The sequence below is a fragment of the Carettochelys insculpta genome, chromosome 16 (genome assembly GCF_033958435.1).
Source record: "Carettochelys insculpta isolate YL-2023 chromosome 16, ASM3395843v1, whole genome shotgun sequence".
Taxonomy (NCBI): domain Eukaryota; kingdom Metazoa; phylum Chordata; order Testudines; family Carettochelyidae; genus Carettochelys; species Carettochelys insculpta.
In genome coordinates, this window is record NC_134152.1 from 32,629,162 (window position 1) to 32,646,927 (window position 17,766).

At 48.4% G+C, this 17,766-nt stretch overlaps 1 protein-coding gene across 6 annotated transcripts in view; it reads left to right on the plus strand.

The window, feature by feature from the left end:
• RAI1 (retinoic acid induced 1) overlaps positions 1–17,766 on the plus strand; it is a 153,261-nt gene that overhangs the window by 74,305 nt on the left and 61,190 nt on the right. For 4 of the 6 annotated variants that reach the window (XR_012647732.1, XM_075010729.1, XM_075010733.1 and 1 more), the window contains one exon: positions 1,559–1,705. The exons of the other annotated variants lie outside the window; for them this stretch is intronic. The gene's annotated coding sequence lies outside the window, so the exon portion shown is untranslated. The remainder of the gene's footprint in view (positions 1–1,558; positions 1,706–17,766) is intronic. 6 annotated transcript variants of the gene reach the window in all.

Sequence of the window (17,766 nt, forward strand, 5' to 3'; positions counted from 1 at the left end):
CTCCTTTTGTTGGAGGCAGTCAACAATAAGAAGTGGCCAAACAGTTAAGGCATCTGACCTTGGATCAGAAGATTGAGGGCTTCAGTGCCTTTGTTATTGTTTTACCTAGAGAGATGGTGGAATCTCCATCCCTAGAGGTTTGAAAGTCCTGGCTGGGATGATTTAGTTGGGGTTGCTCCTGCTTTGGGCAGAGGGCTGGACTTTGATGACCTCCTGAGGTCTCTTCCAGCCCTGGGATTCTATCATTCTATGATTCTAAGAAACTGAAGAGGAGTGGGTTTGGCAGCACCAATTATGCCAGCGGTTTGAGCATGTGGCATCAGAGAGCGCTGGAGCCAACCCAATGAATACCACTAGGGGAAGAACCCCAGTAAGGGGTGCCGGAGGTATGCACACTGGAATGGACATGTGCAACACGTCCCAAAGAGGAACAGTTACAGAAAAGACAGTAAATAGCGAGAGAGCCCCCCAGTATAGAAAGGATGTGGATGCATTGGAGAGGGTCCAGCAGAGGGCAAGTAAACTGATTAGGGGGCTGGAGCACGTGACCTATGAGGAGAGGCTGAGGGATCTGGGCTTATTTAGTTTGCAGAAGAGAAGAGCGAGAGGAGATTTGATTTGATAGCAGCCTTCAACTTGCGCCCATTAGAAAAGATCTGAGGAGCTTGCCTCAGGCCTGTCTTGTCTGGTTCTTGCAGTCCCTCATTTCTGGCTCCTGGAAAGCCTTCTGCAAGGTAACACGTTCCAGGGAACACACCTTTGGAATATATGAACATTGGCTAACAAATACAAAGTTCTTCAGATAAACATATTGGCCTGAGTTTCCCCCTCACATAGGTCTCCCACCATGGCCAGTTCCCCTCAGTCCTGACCTGTGACAGTGCTTATTAATCTTACCCTGCTTCCCCTCCCCTCAAAGCTTTGCCACTCTTCTTCTATCCTGGTCTGACCTGTTCCTCCAAGCCTCAAAGCCACGCTTGCCTCTGCTACTGCACCTTGGTCTTGACCTTCTACAACACCCTGCAGTTCTTGTTTTCATGAGCGGGAGCTGCTGCCGTAGGAAATTGTGTGAAGATTTCCTGATGGGGCGACAGAGGGACTAGGACAAGAACAGCCAACTTGTTATTGCTGGTGACCTAGCCCAGGCACACCACTCAGGGTGTTCAGATGACAAGGGCCACAGTGCCAGCCCATGGCCAATGCACCCGGCCTCCTGGGGACTGTATCTTTGCGTAGGTCTGCCAGAGGGCTACAGGAGTACTCTGTGTACAGAGCCATTCAGATGAGACGAGAGCCTCTCCGACACAGAACAAAGCCTCCACGACCGTGAGAACAGTGGGGTCTGCAGTTAGGAAGATTGTGTCAAGGGGACCAAAGCGATAATTTACGGCTTAGGTGTCAGGAACAGGGAAGAAGGCAAGTTGAAGCGGTGGGAACGGGAGGAAGATGGTGACTCCAGCTCAGATGGTTCCTGCTCTTTCAAAGAGACCAAACGTCCTTTTTTTTCCAAAGTGCCTTCCACTTTGCCCTCCCACCTTGTTTCCTTTGTTTTTCAAAGTGGTCACCACCAGCGAGCAGCCTGTAGACGGGAGATATCGCTGTGAACATCATGTGGAGCAGCCCATTTTTACCTGCCAGGATGCAGTAGGAGAGGCCCTCGTCTGCTGGCATTGGCTACCATTTTAGAGGAAGTGCAGACCGGCGGGTAATTATTTTTCTTCCTTAATTGAAATTTCAGCCCCAGTGGATTTGCTAGAACATGCGCAGGAAGAGGCACAAGCAAGCATGACCTAAATGGAGGGCTGCGTAATGGCCCGAGAGGGAGAGGGAATGTGTTGAATCCACAGGTGGGCCAACGATCTCATAACTCGCGGGAGGGTACAGGCATGACTGGGTTCGCCACCCATTCCCTAACGAGTCTGTGGAAGAGGATTTACTCCCCCCCCCAGAGGCACTGATGGCTTCCCAACATATCAGCTTTTTATTAGTACTATTAGTAGTAGCATTAATAATGTGCTGTCTTTTAATGTTTCAAAACAGAGGGTTGTTTTTGGTGTTGCGGTTTTTTTTTTTTGTTTTTGCCTTGCATAGAGGGCCAATTAAATCAAATTATCATCCGAAGATTGCCACGACACCCCTTGATGACAGCCAGCAATCAGGTGTAGCGCAGCATGGCTGATAAGGGCCAATCAAGACATACAAATGAGGTGTTGACATTCAAACAGCAGGTACCCTACTGTATAGCATGAGCCTTGTTTGCTGTCTGTCGAGATGGTGCGTAGCCAGGCCTGGGGGAGACGGGGCTCTGTAAAGCAGCAGAAAGGAGTATGGCGGGCAGCTGGGGGCTTGTTTTCTACTGGGAACCCTGAAAGCAGGAAAGCAGGTCTGAATTGTGCAAGCTTTTATCGAGTCAGTTGCCCAGTGATGCCAGTGGGTGCGTGGGCTGATGGAAGGCTGCAGAAGCTCACCTTTGTACTTCTCGAGCCCAATCCTTCCACCCGAGCTGAGGACGCTCAGCTCCCTTCAAGAGGCACTGAGGGCCCAAATTACAAAAGAATCGGGAACCCGACTTCCATAGATTTCTGTAGGAGCAAAGCACCTAAATACCCTTGAGGATCTGGGCTGTGTGTCTTGCAGGATCAGGCCCAGCTAGCACCTTGCATCAGAGGATCTCAAAGAGGTAAATTAGTAGTCTCTTCTTGTTACAGGTAGGTAAATGAAGTGATTTGTGTATTGTTTATACTGTGAGCCAGAGTCATTGATAGATGCCTGGTTCTGGTGACTCCCAAGTCCTCTGCTTTTGCCAGGAGATGGGGTTCTCACCCTGGAGGTCTATTCTTCCTGCGTGGTTCACGAGGGCCGGGAATCCAGGCACTTTTTCCTGTTGTAATGTGTAAAGCAAAGAGCCGCTGCTGCCTCCAGGTGAACACCCGTAGCAGACTCGTGCTTGTTTTACTAGGATGGTTTCCTTGACCGACATGGACAGAGAGTTTTGGCTTGAGAACAGTGCTAGAACCATGACAGGTCATTTATGTAAGTGTGGCTTGGCTAGACAACATCTCCGAATAAAAAAAAGGGCTTGCCTGCTGGGGCCGGGGAAATCATATTAGAGCCCCATTAGCAAGCACTGGTTTTAAGCAGGATTGTGGCAGGCAGGGGGCCCATCCCAGTATGGACAAGACCTTAGATGGCATCTTGGAAGTAGGATCTCTCTGCCTTTTGAGTCGAGTACGTGCTCTGAGGCCGTTTGAACTCAGTTGGGTGGTCTCCACATAGCTCTTCGTGTGGTCTTACGCTGAAGTTCCTAGCGCATTTTTTTTGTCCGCCCAACCAAGCAGCTCCCTAACATTGGCTCCATTATTCACCGAGGCCAAACCCAACCTGTTTGCTCAGGGAGGGAAACTGCTGCAGATCAGCCTGACAGATTCTGGCAGCGTGAAACATTACCCAGTACCTCATGGAGCTCACACTTTGCCAGGGCAGGCCACGAGAGTCCCTTCACCTCTGCCAGTGCTATAGTTCACCAACATTTTTGACTGCTAAACAGAAGGGGTGGTGTGTGTGTGTGTGTGTGTGTGTGTGTGTGTGAATGAGGGGCATGAGTGACAGGCCAAGTGACAGTTGCAATAATGAACTGACCGAACCCGTTCAGAGACTGTTTGGAGAGGAGAAATCAGCTACATTCTGAACGACCTCCTCAGCATTTCCTGTCTCACGGTAGAGAAATTGCATGTGGTGAAAGGCTCTAAAAATAGAATCAACAAACTTTTAACCGCATTTGCAGATGTGAAGGTAAAGTCAGACCAACCCCGTAGGCACTGAAACTGAAAAACAATCCCAGAGGCCTTCTGAAGCTTCTCCTGTCTCCCTCCCCAGCACCCACAGCCATAACCTGCTGCAGGACGAAGGGGAAGGTTTTCTGTAGGGACTGGGACTCGGGATTTGCCAGCGGTGAAAGGTGGCCCTATGAACCCGAGGCTCATGCACCCAGCCTTCCATGTCTCGGAGCAGTTCTGCCTTGCTGCAGTACTGATGACAACATGACATGATGGCTCCGGGAAGACACAGCTAATATGGAAAAGGAGCGTGTGGCCCTGAGCTGGAGTGGTTGTGATGGAGGCTGAGTGGAGGGCAGCAACCCCTGGATGAGCAGCTGGAATGAGTCTTTCCCTTGCTGTGCCTGTCTCCCCCCCCATCCCCATTAAGCGTGCTCAGGAAGACATTAAGATCAGAAGCACGTTCGGTGAGACTCTGTCTAACAGCACTGCTGGCTGACCCTGATTTGTAGCAGGGCTGAACGCTGAAGCTTGCTGGAACGCTACAGCTCTTCCTGTAGTAACAGTGAGCGAGAAGCAGTCACATGCACACCCCTGCTTGAGAAGGGGAAAGGGAGGGAACCGGACAGGTCAGCTCCAGGGAAGCAAGGGAAATGAATCCCAGGGGGAAATGAAAACCCGGTCCCTCCTTTGTGGCACGTTTGCTTAGCAAGCCCTGCAGTGCAACCGCACCAAAAATCAAAAGTTGAGTGAGTGTGCATTAATTCTCCAGCCGTGCGGGGAGTGGGGGTGGGGACATCAGCCAGGCGGCACAAAGTAGGGGGGAAGGGTTTGCCCCCCCTACTCTACCCAGGTGCTGTGCCTGGAGCAGCTCCACACAGCGACATGGGTATTGGGTGCTGAAAAGGAAGGCTTTGCAGGGCATGGGGATGCAACCTTTCTAGCTGGGAAACGACTTTCCATCTCCCCAATGCAGGCTGTCACCCCCCCTTTCCCCATTTCCTTCCTCCCGCCCCTGCCGCAGGATCACATCAGCTCCCTAGGTGGGTTCGTTTTAGTTCTGTCTTTTATTTTAGTCCATATGTTGGAGGAGTCCGTGTCAGGCTGGCCCCTCCTCTGTACTCTGCTTCACTGACAGGTGCCAATAGCCAGCTGGCTGGGGGAGGAGGGGCTGATAGAAGAGCCCCGGGGCCAGGGATTTTGTTTATTGCAGTGCTGGGGAGAAGGAGGGTCAGGGAGGAAGTGGATTTGTCATTGTCTCTGCTTGACCCAGAGGCCGTCTTTGGGACGCATGCCACAGCAGCTCATGCTGTTTCTCAGGCGCTGATGGCAGCCAGCCAGCCAGCCAGCTCACCACACAGGCCGACCCACTCACCTTCACTCCAGACAAAGGGACAGAAGGCTCACCCTACAGTTCCCGAGAGCCAGAGTCATCAATCACTACTGCAGCCCGACCCTGTGGGCCCTGGCAGAGACTCCGTCCTCTTTTCTCGGGTCACACAGACTCCTCCCCTCGACCTATTCCCTCCAAATGATCTGCATCTCTGAGCAGATCTGCACAGAGTTTCCAGGTACGAAGACATGGGTCTGTCCCACGAAAGCTCATCACCTAATAAATCATTTTGCGAGTCTTTAAAGTACTGCAGGACTGCTGGTTTGTTTTGAAAAGACACAGACTAACACGGCAACCTCGCTGCGTCTGCTTCTCTTGAAGTTTTTAGTGGGCTAGGCAGTGTAATGGTTAGAGTGAGGGCTCGGGTTCAACTCTCCAGTTCTGTCGCTACCTCATGGTCAGTGTTCCCTATTAGTTGTGCGTTTGTGCAGCCACTCAGGAGCGATTCCAATGCCATTTGGCTGATCTGCAAGGTTTGTGTTTCTTCTGGTGGTGCACATTCTACATGCCTTGAGGCGCATAAGAAAATTTATTCCATGCAAGGATAGAGAGAAAAATCTGCACAAAAATGGCGAAGATCAGAGGGGACATTCCTCACAGTCCTGATCTTGGGAAAATCGCATCAGGAAGCCCTGCCTCACTTTGCCCATCTGTAAAGTTAGGGATTTCATGAGCTGTAGTTTATAACCACTGATTGGCGGGTACAGAGGAGGGCAAAGTAATATTATTTTTAGCCTCCTAGCTGATAGTACAAGATCCTTGCATGGTGTTTTTGTTCACAATGATTGTGTTTAGTGCCAGATCAATTTAAACCTTCTCTTCATCATGGATGGACACGTTTGGTCAGCGTGCGTTATATTACACTCCCTGAGCTGCTCTTGGGAAAAGTAGAAAGCAAAGTTTAGGCAAAACTATGCAAGAGAGGGGGGAAAATCCTGTGGTGATGGTGATGGTGTTTATGTACGGATGGTGAGAAATGTACTGCCCTTGAAAGGAGAGAGACTGGAGTACTTCATGTCCTGTTTACGGTATCTACTTATCAGACACATGTAAAGCACATGGATGTCACTCTCCTTAGCATCAGTTAGTCTGTATCTCCAAAAACAACAAGAAGTCCTGTATCAGAGAGGGAGCCACGTTAGTCTGTAGCTTTGAGAACAACAAGAAGTCTTGTGGCACCTTATAGACTAACAGATATTTTGGAGCATCAGCTTTTGTGGGCAAAGACCTGCTTCTTCAGATGCATCAGATTCTTGTTGTTCAAGAAATCCTGTGTTATTAATGGGTGTGACGTGGACAACCAAAGAAAGAGACAGAAAAGAAGAAATCTTTAAAATTCCAAACCTGGGAGGTTGAATCTGACCACTGGAAAACGGAGAGACCGAAGGAGAGAAACGTGAAAGAAAAGAAAATTAGATTCCACGGGTTACCTTAGTTACCCAGTTTCTAATGACTCCAGCTTCCAAGCGTGCATCACCTTTTGTATATAAAGATTCTCCAGAGAGCTCCGGATCGCCCCATTAACGAGAGAGAGACCCTTGTTCGTGATTTCTGCCAAGGAATAGGAGGGGGATCAAGAAGTTCTCTGTGGGAGACAACTGCCTAGGAGGTTTTTAATAGTTGCTTTTTGTGAGATGGCTAGGGGGTAATCTATATCTTTCTCTCTGTAATTGCCTCTCTTTACCTGTCTTTCTCTCTGTAATTGCCTGCCTCCTTGTTGCTTGGGTTTGGAGAAGCTGTTGTCAGCCTTCACCTGAAACCTTGGATTATCAAGATGGAGAGGGGAGATTGCCTATGGAATTTTATTTAGCTTAAAAAATCCAACCTGTGTAGTTATCCCAGAGCAGAAATTCGTGTGGCGGGGGGGGGTGGGCGGGGAGAGGGGACAACGTTTATCCTAAAACAGTTAGACAAAAGAATTTCTGCTCAGTCTTGCGAGATCGACCTCATTATGTGGTCCTGGTAGGTTTCCTTTTTAACAAGTGTTGACATGTTAGCTAGCCAAACAAGGAGTCAATATTTTGGCAAAAAGCGTTACCTTTTTTGTTAGCATAATAATCAGAAGAGGGGGGTAAGGAAGGCAGACAAGCAAATCCGTTTGATCAGACACCGCATATTTTATGAAAGCACATTTCAGCTCTTCAGCTTTGGAAAGCTTTTCATACCCTTTAATTTTCTAATAAAAAGGAATTACGTTTGCTGAAAAGCCAGTAACAAGATTCACTGTCATTGTCTTTTGTACAGACCATAATTCCTGTCTTGGGTGCTTGCCTGGATGGGAAGAAACCAGTTTGTGTGGTCCTAGATGAAATCGCTGCCGGAAACCCTGGGGGAAAGGGGTGGGGAGGAGTGGGTGAGAGTGCTGACCCAGGGGTGCTGACCTAGGGGATAAATCAAGGTGACTAGTCAGTCTGAAACCTTGCACCACTCCCCCTCAAAAGACAATTACAAAAGGAGGTTGCTGTTGGCAAAAGCCAGGCATAGGCAGCAGAAAAAGCGGAGTTTCCTTGTACAATGCTTTGAGTGAGCTATACTCAGCTCTCGGTTACACCAGACTGACTCCAAGCAAATCCACTGGGGTTAACGGACACCGAGCGGTCACCGTGTTTAGCCAGTATCTTCACAAAGCAGAAAAGCAGTCCTGTAGCACTTCAAAGACTAACAACGTGATTTATTAGGTGATGAACTTTCATGGGACGGACCCACTGCTCCAGAGCTGAAAATCCTTTTTGTTTTGTGGTGTTAATGGAGTTTCTCTAGAGTTACACCAGCCGCACACTGAGTTGAGTTTGGGTCTTTGTGTTTGCACCCTACCAAGATGCAAGACATCTTAATGCTCTTCTTGCTAGCAAATATGCTCTTTTGGACAGGTTCCCTTCACAGTCCCCACAAAAGTATGTGTCTTTGTTTTCCAAGGTGGAACAGACATCATAGATAGCATAGGGGTGACTTGGTTACCGTCTGTCAGTATCTGAGGCCAAATATTGGATCATGGGTTCTTTAGACTAGCAGAGAGAGCCACAGCGTGAGCCAGGGGCTGGGAGTTGAAACTGGACAAATTTGGATGGGAAATAAGGCGTAAATTAATTACATGGAGAGTAATTAACCATTGGACCAACCTACCGAGGTTCATGGTAGATCACTGCCAATTTTTAAATCAAGACTGGATGTGTATGTAAAAACTCTGCCCTGGGGGTTGTTTTGGAGGAGATTCCCCAGCCTGTGCCATGCAGGAGGTCAGACTAGAGGAGGGGCCAGCAACCAAAATAGTAAGAAGAGCCATTTTTTCAGAATTCAGTGGAGTACTCAGTACTTCAAGAGCTGCAGTGCATGGGAATATGAGATGGTCCTTAATCACATCAAACTCTACTTTTTATAACCCCTGTTTTAAGAACAGTGCAAACCCCATGATTTGTAATGCGATACACATCCACTGCAGGACATTCACAAACTTCTTATATATTCTGTTTCCTCACACTTTACATATGTGTGTTTGTGCCACTATCTTCCTGACTTCACTCCCAAGCCTATTTTCATTCTGTCATTGTTACTTCCCGTCTAATTTCCGTTTTCTTTCTTAAAATGCGTGTTCCCCTTCACAGCAGGAACTTTTCTTTTCCTTTTCAAAATCAAGACTTTATTAGCAACACAATCAAAACACAGCTACAGTGTCCTATCGCGCAATGCACTGCACATATTAAAGGGCGAGTTATCCAACGTTACGAGATTGCATATCGTTTGCTATGGAGATATGAGTTGTTCATTGCTGGGCTTTTCGATGTTCACCTATTATTAAAAATAATTAGGGTCTTTTTTTTTTAAACTTGCAATTATAACGTTGAGAGCTGCAAAGAAGTCCTTAAAGAGCCGCAGGTTGCAAACCTCTGGATTAGGGGATACGTTCTGGCCTTGCAATCAAAGTCCTCCTGGTTCTACACCCCAGCTTCCCTTTACCCAAGAGTCCAAGACACACAAGGCCTCTTCTCCTATCGTTACCAAAACAGCTGGCTTGAAAAGCAGCGACTGGTTCTCAGCACCAGTCTGGCTTTTTAAATGAGTGGATATTTATTTCTCTTGGGGTAGCACCTAGGAGCCCCAATTGTCGACCTGGGTCTCATTGTACAGACCCAAAACAGAAAAACAGCCCTATCCCCAAATAGCTTTAGGGACCTAGGGGTTACGGTGGATGAAAGGCTGAATATGAGTCAACAGGGTGCCCTTGTAGCCAAGAAGGCTAATGGCATTTTAGGGTGCATTAGGAGGAGCATTTCAAGCAGATCTTGAGAGGTTATTGTTCCCATCTATTTGGCACTGGTGAAGCCACATCTGGAATATTGTGTCCAGTTTTGGTCCCTTCAGTATAAAAAGGACATGGATGTGCTGGAGCAGGTTCAGCGAAGAGCAACAAAAATGATCAAGGGCCTGGAGCACAAGACCTATGAGGAGAAGCTGAAGGATTTGGGCTTGTTTAGTTTACAGAAGAGAAGGTGATTTAATAACAGCCTTCAACTTCCTGAAGGGGAGCTCTAAAGAGGATGGTGAGAAACTGTTCTCAGTGGTGACAGACGGCAGAACAAGGAGCAATGGTCTGAAGTTACAGAAGGAGAGGAGTAGGTTGGATATTAAGAAAAACTACTTCACCAGGAGGGGGTGAAGCACTGGAATGCGTTGCCTAGAGAGATGGTAGATTCCCCATTCCTAGAGGTTTTTAAGTCCCGGTTTGACAAGGTCCTGGCTGGGATGACTTAGTTGGGGTTGATCCTGCTTGAAGCAAGGGGCTGAACTAGATGACATCCTGAGGTCCCTTCCAGCCCTAGGATTCTATGATTCTCTTTGCCCCTTTTAACCCCACATCGTAGAGCATTTTGCTGATATCCCTGGGCTTGGACTCTCAGTATCTGATCAGTAAGGATTCAGTGGGTGGGGAACCTGAAGCACAGAGTGAGTCAAAGTGTCTTTCCCCACATTGATCTGTTAGTGAGTCTCAAATGGAACCCAGGTGTCCTGATGCCTAGTTCTCTGTCCTGCCCAGCCAGGCTCCTTTTCCTGCCCTGTTTTAAACATAGGTTGTTTTTGGAACAAGATGATCAATAATTTTGTTGGTTGCCAAAGAGCAAATAAGTGGCTTCGTGAGAATTAGACTTCTCTAGCTACATTGCCCTTCAGGTCCATATAATAACCACTAGACCACGTTAGCACATTATCGATTGTAAAGGGACTGCTTTTTTAATTCCTCTCTGGTGGTGTCTCTTGACACAGGCTAACGTTGATATCCCCTTTGCACATGTGATGTGTGCATATGTTAAATTTTCATGTATGTACAGGCAAATCTCTATCACACATAGGGTATGTAAAAGAAAGAGTAAGGTCAGCGTTTTGATCTTTATTATCTGGATGGAGGCTTCTGGGCACCTCCAGTATTTTCCAGATTCACAGAAACATCTCTTTGTTTATCCTGTCCAAGGTGGCAACCCTGATTGTTTCGGATAAGGCGGGAATTGTTCCATTTTAGTATGACCTGGACCATGTGGTTGAACTACAGGGCCAGGTTGGGACCAGCGTTCCTTGTAAGCCAAGCCCTTTGGTGGCCGCCCAAGAGCAATTCAGGTGCTGCCCAGCTGATTACCAGAGCACCTATAGCTGGCAGTATATATTTCTACTGATGGTGCACGTCTGCACATGCCTTGGTGCACATAATAAAATTGATTCCAGCCATGAATGGAAAAAAATAGAAGGAACCCTGCTCATGACCCATCAGGAAACTGGATGAGCGATGCACCCATCAAATGATTTTTGAGAGAAATGAAGGGAGCAAAGATGGGTGGGGTTTTTAAAATAATGTCTCTGCCTTAGTGACTGAATCAGGAGATGCATCTCTGAGAGAAGTGGCTGGACTCAGACTTGGCGGAGTAGGAAATTCTGACTTTTTGCCCGTAGGGATGAACATACTTGACTAACAATCTGGGTGTATAGGTGCCCAGTTGGTAACAAACACTGGCAACCTTTGTTGTGTTCACATGCTTGACTACAAAAGCATTCCCTGGGGTGCTGGAGCCATGATCCCATGGCACTTTCATCCTCATCATCAACGACCATGGGCTCAGTGTCCATTGGTGTCCAGTGCCTCCCTCACTATTTCCTTCCATCTTTCCCTGTCCAGTGCGGAGTGGCTTGGTGTCTGTAAGCCAGCTCTGCACCAATCTACTCTGTCTGCCCATTCTCTGTGGGGTCTGCCTCTCCTATTCCAGCCATCCATTATGCCGAATACCAAGGTCTTCACTTTTCGCATGTCCTTCATTGTGCAGAGATGCCTGAATATCTGTAGCTTCTGTTGTATAACCTTTCTCCTTAGAAATCTGGAAAAGGTAAGCAATTAGCTTAGGAATGAAGCTGAACATTTTGAAAACGTGTGTATTCAGCAGCATGTTGTATGGATGTGAGACATAGGGGATAAGGAAAGATTCGAAGAGAGAGATATTGGTGATTGAGAGGAGTTGTTATAGAAGATCTTGAAAACAGGATGGATGCATAAGGTCACCAGCGAGGAATTACATAGGAAGATACAGCTGAAAGAGAACCTACTGCAGAAGTTTATACAACAGAAACGACAGCTATTTGGGCATATCTGCAGAATGAATGATGAGTGAAAAGTCAAGGCCCTGGTATTTAGCATCATGGACTGCCCTTTGGCACTCTGCATTGTGTTCATGCCTAAGGACATTGGTCAGTGGCCATTCCTGTTAGGCGACAGCTAAGAGTTTTCTCTGTCAAAGCAAGATGGGAACGTAGGTGAATCAGCCAGTTTATATATGTAGGTAGTCTGTTGTGTCTGACGATGACATCTATATATATATATATATATAAGAACCTGTGCGGGAGAATGTTTAAAGTGGAAAAGCCGTTGCACAGGGGCAGCTCCAACTCTCTCGACCTCAGAAGCCTGGTTCCAGCCATACAAAAAGTCGTCACGGCTGGGACTTCCTAGGCTGCAGTGGATGGCCGTGCCATCTTTGCTGCCTTGTCGTGCCCTTCGCTCTCCACAGAGCGTTGCAGAACCGCCTTTCTGGTCATTGGATCTTGCTGTTGGTCTCATCTGCCCAGTCTGCTGGGGCCGACTTTGCATGCATGAATTCCCTATCTCACCGCAGGTTTCAGACCTGCTGACTACCCTCACCTGGTTTAGCCTGCCTGTCGAAGCGGTTTAGCGGGGTGTGGCTGCGGCATGCTACAGCTTCTTGGAGCCACAGGTGAGAGCTGGGTGCCAGGTGGGGACCAAAGGAGCACAAACTGCCCTGAAGAAACATGACAGGTCCCCACACCAGAGGTGCTACCCCTCCCTGGACACCCCATACACCCCAAATCAGCCAGTTTATAACTTGCTGAACAAAAGTAAAGGTCTGAGGGGCCAGGAGCGTCATGTCACAAGGTATGTCTAGACCAGGAATGGAGGTAGTTGTTTTTGAAAATATATGAACAAATCTGTAGACAGGGCAGGTCATGTGTAAATACACATCAGGTGTCATGAGTGATGTAAACAGCCTTCACGGTTGCTTGGTGGCAGCTAGCACATTCAAACATAAGTTGTTTTGGCTACCCTAGGATTTAAAATAAGTGTGGACACAGCCCTGTCACTCACTGAAAGTCAGTGCATGTGAATGCTGTTTGTTAGCCCTTTTGCCAACAAAATACCTCTCGCCCTCACGAGGGGCCTTCACTTTGCCATCAAGCAGCGTTCACACTTTCACTTGCCACAGCAAAACTTCTTGTTCCAGGGCGAGGGAGGTTAAACACCAGTGAACGACAAATGTTTTGTTGATCGGTTGCAAGTGTAGTTGTGGCCTTAGTTAAAAGGTGTGAGCTCTTTAGAAGCTCTGTTGTATGTTCCTGGTCTAGATATGGCTGCTCTGTGTGCATCTTCTTAACTTTTATCACAGGTACATGGAAACTTGGTATTTCTCATTAGGGCCTGATTCATATTCACAGTAAGGTGCCCTTAGTGTGAAGGAGAATGAGGCCCATTGTTTCTAGTGGATATTTCTTCAGCTCACAAAACCGTCCCAAAGCTTGGCCAGTACCTAGTCCGCTCCAGCACGTCCCAAAGACTAGGCGTGTGTATGTGTTAGTTGGGGTGGGTGCTAAGATCCATGAAGAGGACTGTGTGGGAGAAACTTGATTGCCTCTGCTTGTGCTGACTTCCAAGGGGCTTGTGGTTCCCTGAAGTTGTCAAAGAGAAGCAAGACGATATGAGAAGAATGGGGAGAACGCAGCTGTGGGTCGATTCTCGTAGCGGTGCTGAAACATTGGCCCATCCTCGGAGCTTCTCCCTTTCCGAGGGAGGCTGGGTGATATTGTCCCATCAGGGATCAGCCATGGCAGGACGCATTCAGATCTGTAAGATTTTGTTGAGGTCCAATGGAACCAAAGAAAAGTCGGTCCATTCACCTGAGCGGGCGCTGGATAAGTCAGGAGTGGCAGGGTGTCAAGAGGCTAGTAGAGGGGTAGAGGTGGCAGACAGTCCTGCGGGTGGGAGGGCAGTTGCCCCGGTGACCAGAATGGGGCCTAGTGCTCTGGTTGCCTCCGTCTGCCACTGGTACTTCGGCAGCGACGGTGGCTGGAGCTTTGGGTGCCTTCGAACTGCCCTCGTGGCAGCGCTGCTCCACGCGGCTCTGAGGGGAGGGGCCCAGTGCTAAGTTCTGAGTAGTGCTAAGGGCTGACCTCTGTAGGCACCACCCCTTCTGCCCTTAGTCCCACCCCGTCCTGGGGGGAGGAGGGGTGAATTTTCCCCTGCATAGAGCAAGGCTCTGCATCTGTAGCCCGCGGGCAGCAGGAAATATTAAATGAGAGCAGGCCACACGCTGCCAGATCCTCATTCAAATTCTGAATTAATTATTATAACCATGTTTGTGGCCGGTCAGTCTGGCTGGGTGCTGAGCCCTCTCCATTCAGAAAAGCGTTTCAGCTCACTCTTACCACACGAGTGTGCCCTTTGAGTGCAGTGCCACTGCTGGCGTGTAAAGCTCAGCACACGCACATCAATACTGCCAGCCTCAAGCACTCAGAAATCACTAACTCCGCCAGGCTTCCAAAATCATGAATTCACTTTAGAAATCAAAAAGTGATTTGGGGGGGTGTTATTTGCCCTCTGGTTTTAAAGCCCTTTTTAGGGTTCACCTTTCCAGCTTTAACTCCACAACCGTGAGGGGTAGAAACTTCCCTTGCATTTGGGATTTTTATTTGACTGTTTTAAACAAAAGCTGAGATTCTGCCTTGTCTCCTCCACGCCTGGAGCCGGAGCAATCTGAAAAACATCAGGTATCACAGGACGAAATCACAAGAGGTCGCAGTACTGTAATTGATGTGCTGGTTTGCAGCCGAGAGCTCAGCACCCACATAGGATCGGGGACCTGTTTGTGAGCGCTGAACCAGAGGGGGATTAGTTTGGGGAGTGGCTGTTCTGCCAGGGTGAAATTCATCACAGTAAAGCAGCCCTGCCTATGCTGAAGGCTTCTGAAAGGTTCTGGTCGTGCCTGGTCTCTGTAGAGGCCTTTCTGTACAGGAATGAGTTTCATCTCGTATGAATGCCCCATTCAAATGAGAGAAGAGTAGTCATTACTCACTGCTTGCCATTTGTTATTCTCCTATTCTAGAAGGGTCCATTGTCCTATCGGGGAGCAGAAACCCTGCAACCTGATCAAGGCGGCCAATCCCACGCCACCACCAACAGCTAGCAAACCGTTCTCCTACCACCCCCTAGGCTGAAAATTGTTCATCCAAACCATTTGGCAAATACAAACGATGAATGCATGTGGGGCCATCAGGAGCCCTTCCCAAACGGAAAAACAGGGGTAGTCCATGAGAGAATTTATTCCCCATACCTGACACCCGCGCCCCTGTCTTTAGCATAAGCTTGTTTTTCTGAAAAAGGATATTAGTCTGATCCCTCCCCGTGTTGGGGATGGAGAGAAGAGGTCATAATGATCTGCTCTTGTTTTCCTGCAAAGTTTGGCATTTGAGCCTTCTTGCTTTCTGGGTAGAGACCTAAGAATCCAACCCCTCAAACAGAAAGAAATATATTTTCTCTTTTCCCCCCTTTCTCATTTTCATCCTTACGTCCCAGATGGTTTCCAAGGGTTTAGCATTTTCAAAGCTTTCCGTAAACGCGTATGACAATAGGAAGTGTTGCCTCTTAGCCTGCGGCCGGCACAGTTTTAAATGAGGTCCCAGGTAGTCATGGTTACCTCTCCTCTTCAGTAAGAGATGCCTTTTATTTCCTGCCTTTTGTGTTTGCACATCTCAGATATACATTCTCCCGAACTGTGATTGGTATTCGCAGATATAGGGATGTGGACAGATCAACAAATAAATGGGAATGTCCGAGAGACAGGGTGTCAAGGGGCCAGGTTTCCCCATGTGCAGGAAAGTCTCCTGGATTGAAATCTTTGTCCTCCTCTAAAATTGGAAAAGGGTTCTGTTCCTTCCCTCCAGCCAGAAGTCTGATCCTGATCTCACACCAGAGTAAAGTAGGAGTAACTCCCCTACCTTATTCTGCTGGTAAACCAGCATGAGTAAGATGAGAATCAGGTTTCTTGCCTTCCTCTCTCCTTTTCCTCACCCTCCTTGCCATAATAATGAGTAGCCTGGCAGGAAAGACCCTGGATCCGTTATTAATACGAAGCTTTCCCCTTGGACTAGACCTAGACAGGCACACCCTGAGACAGCAGACGCTCAGATGGCCGCGTGATTAGAGCGGTGTCAGAACCGAAACAGAACAGCATAGAAAGCCAGGGTCTCTGCACAGCCACCCGTGAATAAATGGGAGGTGATGGAACAAGCAAATAGCGGCTGGGGTTGATTGGGTATTTTGTTTGTTTGTTTGTTGTTTTTTCCCTGAGAGGGAAGTTGTGTTTTCTTGCTCCTGTTTCTAGCCTGAGACGAGTGCTTTTTATTGGTTATTAGCGGAAACGGATAGCCCAGGCATTTGAGAGTCGCAGACCTCGCCTCCTCTTGTGTGCTGAGACGCAGACTGCACTGCGAATACAAACACTGCACCCGGACCCTGCTGTCAGCCTGCTAGGTGAGCAAGGATGGTGTTAAGAAACCTACGCAGTGAGGCTCCGCTTCCCACACTGGGGAAATGCTGGGGGTGGGGTCGGGGGGTGGCTTGTCCATGTCTAATTGCCTCCCCCAGCGGCCGTCCTTGATGGCCACGTCGGCTGTGTAAGCACCGAGCCGCAATTGAACTCGGCTTCAACGCTGGAGATCAACCTCCTTTGCAAGGCTTCTCGAGGAGTGAGGAAGTGGCTTGTGACTTAGAGGTGTGGAGGGGAGGCGGGGAGAGAGAGTGGCGGGGAGATGATGTGTCTAATGAGGATCAGCAATGAGAGGAGGTGCTGGAACTTCGGAGCGGATAATCGTATTCATGTGAGCGTTCACTATGATTTAGACGCAGCCTTTGCATCTCCCCGATTTGCACAGCGCAGGCTGCGTGTGATTGGCGATACGGGTAGAGCTCAGACAGAAAATACTGGACAGTGCGATGAGCAGCTTGCAGCCCTCCACCAATCCCAGGTACCCTTTGAGATGAATTTGAGGGTCTGGGTTCATTTGCTTTCCCCACAGCGGTGCATAGACGTGTCTCTAAATATGTTTCTTGCCAGGACCAGGGAAATGACACCAGGTGGCTTTGTCCCTTTGGATAAAAGTGCTGCAAAATTTCTCCTTGCAGCGTGCACACGCCAGTGGGTGAGAGCGTGAGCGCGCATGACTGCTCAGGCAGTGATTGATGAAAGATCATAGCCTCATTCAGCAGGATCATTGCATGGAATATGGGCAAAGCTTCTATTCCCGCGGGGGACGACTTTGCATGTGTGTGCAGGCGGGTGTTTTAGAGCAGAGGGGCTGTACGAGAACAGGATCTTGTGCCCCTCATTTTAAAAAACAAAAGCAGAAAGGTTTGAGGGTCCCCCCCCCCTTCCCGCTTCCTTGGAAAACTTAATTTGCTGCGAAATAATCCAGAGGCGTTTAAAGCAAGCCGAGTGTCTCAGCAGTAGCTGTGCCTTTCTGCCAGTAGGACAGCCAGCTCAGAACAATTATTGCAGTAGAACTGTAGCAGCAGACATATTGGCTTTTCTCAGCCAGCATAAAATAATTTGCAGAACTAAGCAGATGTACTAAAGAAGCTAGCACTTGCCAGCTTAGATGTACTAGCGGTAGCGCCTCCGGTTTGCAGATCATCATATTTGCCCATTGCAGCATATCACTGAATTGCACATCAGTTGCACCTGGTTTTCTCGTTCCAGTCTTTTGCAAGCGCTGGGCACAGCTACATGCTCAGCGGAAAGTGCCTATAATTGCCAGCCTATTAACATCAGAACATAAAAATGGCCATGCTGGGTCAGGTATCCTGTCCCTGGCAATAGCAAAAGCCAGATGCTTCCAAGGGAATGAACAGAACAGGACAATTATCATGCGATCTGTCCTCTGTCGTCCAGTCAGCTTCCGGCAGCCAAACGTGGGTTCCGGGTCTTCAGATGTGCAAGCCTAGGAGCTGATGAGGATGGTTGATTGCTTCTTTTTTTAAAGAGAAAAAATGCAGTT